The sequence below is a fragment of the Sciurus vulgaris genome (assembly GCF_902686455.1).
Source record: "Sciurus vulgaris genome assembly, chromosome: 12".
NCBI classification, from domain to species: Eukaryota; Metazoa; Chordata; class Mammalia; order Rodentia; family Sciuridae; genus Sciurus; species Sciurus vulgaris.
This window is the reverse complement of record NC_136473.1, coordinates 799,376-808,211: the sequence shown is the minus strand read 5'-3', so window position 1 is coordinate 808,211 and position 8,836 is coordinate 799,376. Positions and strand designations below refer to the sequence as shown.

At 59.3% G+C, this 8,836-nt stretch overlaps 1 protein-coding gene across 1 annotated transcript in view; it reads left to right on the top strand.

The window, feature by feature from the left end:
* The window catches only part of TTC13 (tetratricopeptide repeat domain 13), a 94,406-nt gene that overhangs the window by 85,426 nt on the left and 144 nt on the right, over nucleotides 1-8,836 (top strand). The gene's annotated exons all lie outside the window — the stretch shown is intronic.

The following is an 8,836-nucleotide window of genomic DNA, read 5'->3' as shown; positions in this document are numbered from 1 at the left end:
TGGCAGCGGGAGACGCACAGGGAGTTGAAGACCACAGCACACATGGATGGTCTCACTGTTGGTCACGTGTCGAAGTGATATTTTGGATACATTTGGTTAAATAAAACAAAATCTGTTAAGATCAGCTTTGCTTATTTCTTTAAAATCCGTCCATCTGAGGACGAAGACCACAGGTGTGGCTTGCCTGGTCTCAGGGGCCGTGCCGCAGTGAGCTCCGTCCACTTGCACCGGCCTTCCCTGCACTCCTCCGCCAGACTTGGGCACAGCTCCGTGCCAGGGTCAAGGTGTGCGCTGGTCAGTGTGAGGCTTGTGGACAGAAGGCCAAGCCCTTCCGGCTGACCTGGCACTATGAGCAGGAAGCTTTGGGGAGATGATCCCCGCCTGCCAGCTTCATTCTGCTCTGGTGGGACAGACCAAGCATTCCGCGGCAGGTGGTCCAGAGGGTGCTTCTCACTCGGGGGAACGGGCCCACACTTCTCCTGGTCAGAGGACCAGCCTTTCCAGCCAGGGCCCAGGGCCCAGGGCTCCTGGACCGAGTCCACCCTCTCCTGTTGGGTTCTACCGCTCGCCTCGGGGGACTTGCTCCTGCCAACCCACTGCTCCAGTGAGCTGTCATATCGATGTGACGGAAAGGACCCCTGGAAAGGGCAGGTCTGCCTGTGGTCCAGTGGGGCCCTTGGGGGCAGTGAGCCAGGATAGATGCCGAGCTCAGGAGCACAGGCGCTGGGTCGCCCAGCGGGTTTACACCAGTGGCAGCTCTTCTTCCCAGTCGCCTGTGCACCGAGTCCACCAGGCCGTCCCTGGGGGCAAGGGGCCCGGGAAGGTGGGGCCCATGGTTGTTTTCCTGTGGAAGAAGCAGGAGAGGCTGACCATGCATTCAAGGCATCCGACCACATGGCGGGGCAAAGAGCAGCCTCCAGGGTGGGGGAGCAGGTGCAGAGGCAAGAAAGGAGTCCAAGGGCTGGTAACAGTGGGGTTGGGGCTGGCCACCAGGCCCAGGGCCTCCTTGGAGACTGAATGTGTGGATGACATGTCTCCTAACCACAGGGTAGACCCATTTTCTTTTGCCAGAGAGCAGAAGTCTCCTGGGTGCAGTCACTTCTCTCTCCCACACCTGCTCAAGGCCAGCAGGACCATGCAGACCTGCTGGAGAGGGATCTGGGTGGAGCCGTCCAGGAGACAGCTGCATCCCACACCTGAGGCAGCTCCAGCGTCCCTGAGCAGGGTGTCATGGAGGAGGGGAGAGGCAGCCCAAATCCCAGAGCTGCACCCCACAGGCCTGGCACGCCTGTGTCCACCCACACTTGGCCCTCGTGCCTCCTGACCCACAGGATTACCAGCACGGGATCTCTGGTCTTCAGCTCAGGATGCTTCCTCCTGTTTCAGCTCCGGGGTGAGCAAGGACCAGAGGGAGCTGGGCGAGGTGCGGGGCTCCTTCCTTCAAGGACAGGGCCCTCACCGGGCCGAGGGCTGATCCGGCAGCCGCCAACACACCAAGCACACAGCAAGTGCTGCATAGACAGCTGGCTTGTCGGATAGGCAGTCCCACGGTGGCAGGAGGCACCTGGTGCCCCAAGGCTTCTGCACAGCTGGTCACATTCCCTCCAGGTCCTCGCCTGTCTCCGATGCCGTGGTCCTTCCCTCTCTAGGCGTGAAGCCCTTTTCTGCGTGCTTCCATTCTGCTCCTTGGCGGCCCGGTTGTCTGCCTTCTCCTGGGCCACCTTGCAGACATCTCTCTGCAGCCCACTCCTGCAAGGTGTCTGTTGCTATGATTCAAAATTACAAACTAACATCATGAGATCATCGACGGAGGGGGAAGTGGGTCAGAATGACCCTCACCTAGGTACAAACTAAAGAACGGTTACTAACACCCACACAATACTGTTCACATGGTACATAGTTTAGGAGCAATAGGGATCAAAAGAGAGCAATTTTTCTTTACATAGGAATTGTCATACTGTATTGTTAAACATGTCACACTAAGTAACTGATGATGGGCACAGAGGCGGGGTGTTCCCATGGGAGAAGCTTATTTCCTACGTAACATGGAGTCTCAGAGCAAAATGGAGTCTGTCCAGTCATTTCCCTCAGAGTCTGGGTTAGAACATTCTCATGGAGCCAGATCTGTCAGCCTGTCACAGGAGTAAAGCGGGACACTCGGGATTCAGACCGAGCACAGTCAGAGGGCCACAGCTGGACTCTCGGAGCCAGCCTCCTGCCCCTAAATCCTTGAAACCTCTTCATCAACAGCTCGGAGAGTCGTGGTGTCTCTGCAATGAAGCTGTGGTCTGCAGCAGGTGCAGGTGGACACAGGTCCATGTCCAGGACTCTGCCCCTCTGAGCCTGTGGGCCTTGCTCAGCAGACTGCTCTCTGCCTGAAACCTGACTCTGGTGGGTGACTCGTGCAGCTATTTCTGAAGGTTCAGGCTTCAGCGTTGATGGAAATCTTCAGGAACAGCATTCTCTGCTCTCTGGCGTCTTAATGATCATGCCACATCACAAAGCCAGGTTGAAGGGACCAGGGAAAAGCCCCTTGGCCTGCGTGTCCACCATCACACGGGCTTCTGGGGGGCTCTGGCAGCCCCTGGAGTAGTGGCCAGCATGGTGGGTGTCTGTCCTGATGGCCTGGTAGCTGACATGCTGCTCTGGTGACTCCTGCCCAGCAGTGGTGGGGGCTGTTGGGGCCGTGGCCCCCGCTTCCACTGCCTGGAAGGTGTGTAGGCTTCCCCTGGCTCAGGGGACATTCAGGAGCGGCTTGGCCTGTGCTGGACATTGATGTCAGCATGCAAGTCACTGCCCCTAGCCAGGCCTTAGGAGACGGGTTACATCCAGAGAGAAGAGATGACGAAGCTGGTCTGCAGAGTCCAAGTCAGCAGCCAGGGGAAAGATAAGGTTTCTTGACCGTTCCCCGTGAGTTCAGTGACTTCATGACCCTGCCCTTTAGTTTAGCTCAGGCTGCATTCTGGAAAATGCCTGACTCTTCACTTCGGGATTTCCTTGGGACCCAGGGACCTGGCCACACTGAGACCTGGAGCATGCATCCTGCTGCCCTCCCTCTCTACCTGCCAGACAAGCCTGCCACATCAGGCTGGCTGACCCCAGCTGCCCTCCAGGGACTCCACACCGTGAATGGGCTTCGGAGGCCAGGCTGGGCTTGAGACCGAGGTTCTAACAGGAGGCACGGGGAGACTCCTGTTCTCCACGGCAGGCAAGCCACGCAGACGGGGACAGCGCCGAGAAAGGCGGCTGGGAGGTGGGGGCACTGAAGTCCAGTCCTGCCGGCAGACCACCAGCAACAGCTTCCTCCACGGCTCGCACGCAGGGGACGGGTTCCCGTGGCAGTGCCAGGGCTGCGGGAGCCACGCTGGCCTGTCTGCTCTGTCCAGACCAAAGGACCCGGTTCTCAAAGGGCTCGACTCCCTCTCTCTGCAGGGCATGCTGAGGGCCTGGCTAGGCTGTAGACCACAGGCCTCTCAGGCCTCGATGTGTCTGTCCCGGCTGCCCTGGCCGAGTGACCAGGAGGGGAGCAGACCAGGAGGGTCTGCTGGCCCTATGAGTCTGCTCCCTGGCGTGGCAGGGAGTGTGCTGTCCGTGTTGCCGTATGCTCCTGAGTGATTGGGCCGTCTGCCTCCTCAGCACCATGTCCTTGGGCTCCTTGTCCACAGAGCCAGGTGTCACTGGGGAGAGCACTGCCGGGCATCTGGTTCTGGGTGGGTCTGGCGAGCTGCAGTGTCACCATCCTGGAAGCCCGTGGACGGCCGCCTCGGTTCCCTCTAACCCTTCCTTTCCCTGCTGCCCTCCGGCCAGGTTAGAAGCTCATGGCGGGCTGCTTGGCGCCTGGGAATTCAGCCTCCCAGACAGCCATTCAGAGAGTGGGACAGCGTATGCTTCTCTTGTCCAAGTCTCTCCGACCCTCCAGCTGCAGGTGTCTCCAGAGTCTGGAGGTGGACTCTGCAGAGGTGGTGGTGTGACATGGGAGCCCCAGGCTGGCAGACCTCGCCCAGGACGCGAGTCCAGCCATGGTCACCCACCATCCCCGCAGCGGCTCCTCGGGACCCGCCCAGCCTTTCCTGGGGGTGCAGGTTTGCACTTTCCTGTAGCTCCCTGCCCCTTAAATGGTCTGCTGCCTCGAGCCATCACTGGCAGGGGATGGATGGGGAGGCCTATCTGGCGCCCACGGGCCTCATGGTCAACGCTCTGGCCGCCCCTGAGCTACCTCACAGCCAGCTGCACCAGCTGTCCTGTGGGTGGAAGCCAGGCAAGTGACAGGCCTTCCTCAGTACCCCCTGGCCAAGAGCTGCCCCCCGCTGCTGAAGGGCCCTTGCCCTCCCGCCCGCCTGCTGCTCTCCTTGTATAGCCTGGGATCCCTTCTGCTTTCCCCCCATTTGCCATGATCACCACCCTGGGGAGCCCCTTTTCCTATTCAAATAGTGCATCTGCTGCCTGTTGCCCCAGAGCCCCCAGGAGCCCCCACTGGCACCCCGTGGCTCAGAGCCAGAGGCGGTTATGCTGCACCTTGTCTGGTCAGCGATGGGACCTCAGCAGGACCTGCACCTGGGACTGAAGCCCAGGTCTGTGGTCGGCTGGCACTGGGCATCAGGTGACTGCCAGTGTCCCTGCCTTCAGCAGGTGGGCCCCCTGCACAAGCAAGTTCTCGAGGTGGCGGCTGAGAACCAGGGGGGCAAGCCAAGCATGTGCCTACCCCAGGCTCCAGCTGTGTCCCACGGCCAGCGTGTCCCCGAGTAAAAAGGGAGGTCCTCCAAAGAGGACTGGGGCCCCAGGCGCAGGCCGGTGAAGAGGGAGTCTCGAGCCGCAAGTCCACCTAGAGGCAGGCCGTGTCCCACCCGTGAGGCAGGGCCTCTTTCTCACCCGCCAGCTCCAGTTCCCACAGGCAGGGGCCTTGTCTGCCCTCCTGCTCTGCCCCACTCAGCAGCTTCCAGTGGGGTGACTCCAGTCTGCTGCAGACCCAGCTGCTCTCCAGGCCTTCACTACTGGCCACCCAGCTCTCTGTCCATGACCTCTTCAGGATTCCTTTCCTGCAGACTTGGAGGTCAAGTGCCTTCTGGAAGACTCTGCAGTGCAGGAAGTCGGGGCTGAGAGCTGGTTCGGGGCTGCGTTTCTGCTCTGGAAGCTTGTGGGAAAGCTCAGCTTGGCTCAGGGCTTGGGAGCCCCTGCCCTCGCCCAGCCAGCCCTGGGCGGTGTGGACCCGCCTCCCTCTCTAGCAGCACATTTGTCTTGCATTTCCAAGGTGTCTCCTTGCTTCTGAGTCCTACCTTCCAGCTCCTTTAAGCCTCCATCCCTTGGGTATTCTCTTTACACTCAATTTCTTGGGAAAGCCTGACCCCCACCTCCTTTTTTATTTGAGGTACTGGAGATGGAACGCAGGGCCTCATGCATGCTGGCAAAGTGCTCTACCCCTGAGCTACGGCACCGGCTCCTTGTGTTTTATTTGGAGATAAGGTCTTGCTAAGTTGCTGAGGCTGACTTTAACGTTCCATCCGCCTGCCTCAGTCTTTCGAATAGTTGGGATGACAGGCATTGCCACCACCCCTAGCTGAAAGCTTGACTTTAAATTGACTTATCTGAACTGGTACCATCTAGGTTCAAATCACCAGACTCGAATCCCATTTCCTAAGGTGACAGATTCACATTGACATTCCACAGGGACCTCGTTGGGTTCCCTCCCCAGCTTCCTGTTAGCTTAGTAGTGTTCCCCTGTGTGTTAGTCAGGGTTCTCCGGAGGAGCAGAATCAACAGGAAGTATGATTATAAAGAGGGGATTTATTAGATTGGCTTACATGACCAGAAGCTGGTTAGTCCACAGTGGCCGTCTGCAGCTGGAGAGGTGGAAGAACCAGCAGCTGCACCATCCAAGAGGCGGAAGCCCCAGAACAAGAAGGATCAACTGTGCTACCCTAGCCTGAGACCAAGGCTTCTGGAGACTCCCTGGAGAATCACTGGCAGAGTCTGCTCTGGAAGAGTGAAGAAGCGAGAGTCTGGTATCCTCAGACGATGGAGGCAGCCATCAAGAACCTGTTCTGGAAGAGCCGAGCTGCGTTTGCACCTGCTTCCTTGTTCTTCCAGCTTTTGTTCCATCCTGCTGGGTGGTGCTGCCCACATGCCAGTCATTCCTGGACACGCCCCCACGGACACACCCAGAGCCTCTTAACCGTGGTGTCTGTCAATCCAATCAGGCCGACAGTTCACATGGACCGTCACACCCTGTCCCCGGGTCATGTGTCTTCCCCACCAAGCCTGGCCACAGCTCTTACTCTGGGGGGCGATGGAGACACCACTGTGTCCTCCCGCCTGGCCTGGTAGAGTGAGACACAGACTGGTTCCTGTCCCGGTCAGGGCCCATCAGCCTGAGCTCGCAGGGTCTGGAGACCTAAGAGCCGAGGGCGGGAGGCAGAGGCTGAGACCAGTGCTCTGTGCTTCTCTGCTCTTGAGGAGTGAGCACGGGGCCAGCGCCACGCCCGCAGCGGAGGGCCTGGGGAGCCGGCCTCGCTCTCTGCTCTGCCCTCGGCTTAGAGGAGGAAGGGGCAACCTCTGGCCTCTGCCGGCTCTTTCCGGAGCAGGCCCTCCTTCATCTGGTGCTGGCTTGTCTTCAGGAGGCACATTCAGCTTCCATGGTTCAGTTGACACGGGCTGCCTCTGTCTGGGCGTCCTTCTGTGGGGTTTCATACCGGCGACCACACCGACCTCCAAAACACGGGCGTGCCGCCACAGGTCTCTGCACAGTTCCTTCAGCACCATGGAAATAGAAACGCGTTGGCCATGTGTGCCTGTGGTTCGGTTTGCTTGGGGAAATTGGTAGTCTGGACACTGGAGGCCAGTGACTCAGGGGCAGGGGCCGCAGGAGGCTGTGCAGAGACAGCTCTGGAGAGTCTGGCGTGGCCGAAGTGCCTGGGGTGGGCGTGCGAGGTGAGGGCCACGTCAGGAAGAGTCTGCAGGACACTCAGGAAGCACGGCCTGGCGACGGCTCAGGACCACCACCTGGGCATGGGGAGCACAGCGGGGGTGCGCAGGGTGGGGGAGCGTCCCCTGCGGTGACGGAACCCGAGAAGAGCAGCGTGCAGGAGGAAGGCGCTGTGCCGCAGTGTCAGACCTGCAGTCAGGGTCAGCCGGCTCCGTGGCTTTGGCCCGCGTGAGGCAGAGCCTTGTGGCAGGGAGCGGGGCCGGAGCAGCGACCCACCTCCTGAGCTCTCCACACCTCGCAGGAGTCCACTGGACTGTGTCCACGAAGGGATCAATTCAGAGGCGAGGCCAGAGCCCTCATGACCCCATGGCCTCCCAAACCCCACCCTGGGACACTGCTGCCCTGAGGACTGAGCCTTCAGCACAGGAGCCTTGGGGACGTTCAGGAGCCATAACAGGGAGAGAGATTTGGCTCAACTCTGGGTAAGACAAAGTAGCAAAGTGAGAATTTACAGTCACAGAATAGAGCGGGGTGGAAACCGCTCAGAGTAGGTGAGGGTGGGGAAGCATGCGTGGGACCCGGGTGGGGAACCCACCAGGACTGAGGCTCTGCTAAACAGACGCCACGGGCGCCTGCTGGTTTAGACACCGCTGGTCTGAACTTGGAGGTCCAGAGTGGAGGCCCAGCTGGCAGGGGAGTCCACACTCACACTCAGAGCCTTGCTCTGGTCCAGCAGGTTCTCTGCAGAGCCCACTCTGCCTGGTCAGCTGCTCCTGTGAGGCCTGTAGGAGGGGAGACCGGAGGGGCCCTTTGCCTGCCTGCCTCCTGTCCACACCACCCATCTGCTGCAGTGGAGGGTGCTCACGGCCTCCCCAGCTCAGTGTCGCTGAGCTGAGCAGAGCGGGTCCCAGCTCAGGACCTGGGCCAAGTCTTGGTGATGCGGCAGTATGCGCCGGCGCCAGGCATCAGGCACTGGATCTTTTTGAGTGAGACAGACACAAGTTTTGGGGACCAGAGAGTGACCTGTGTTTGGCCCAAGAATAATCCCCGAGGATGTGCATGCCCCAGCAAAGTGTCAGTGTCCCCTGAGCAAAGGGATTTTGTAGTTGTAATCAAGTCTACATACCTTAAAACGGCCAGGTTTCCTGGGTTTTCTGGGTGAGCCCAGAAGTGGGGGAAATTAGCCCTAAACTAGAAGTGGCTGTTTCCACCCAACAAGACCTAAAAGAAGGACTCAGAAGGATCGAACTGCCTCAAATAGCTGAGCTGCCTCCCTGGACAAAGCTCAAGAATATTTATAGAATACAAGTTATCTAGCAAGCCAGGCAAGACCCATGATGTCTGGCAATCAACAAAAAAACACCTGATCGTGCAGAGAAGCAGGAACACAGAGCCATGGTGGAGGGAAAAATCAATCGACTGAAACAGACCTGGCGGATGCAGGTGAAAGATTAGGAGACCAGGACATCAAACGGCTATTACAGACCAATTCCTGGCGCCTAAGAAGCTGCATCTCTTTGGATGTGACCACGGCGGGGATGGAGCTTCTGCCTTGCTGGAGAGATGCTGGGACAGTGGTGTCTGGGGCCTGGTGGGCAGCTGGAGGGCCACTGCCCTTCCCGGGGCCACAGGCGGCCCTGTCCTGGCTCTGCTTAGGGAATTCGCCTCGTTGTGTTGCATGTATCCTTTGCTGAGGCTGCAAGGTCACCATGTGTCGAGGGCTGTGAGTTTCAGTGGATCATCAGTTGTACAGCGTGAGCCCTGTAAGGTTAAGACCCCAGGTGTCAACGGCTGCTCCTGTGCTGAGCCGGCAGGTCCCCCGCTCTGGGCCTCTCCTGGAGCCTCGGGCTTCTGCCCAGCTTCAGAAGTAGGCAGAGGGAGACAGTGGGATCCACATAGTCTCACTGCTCAGGCTGG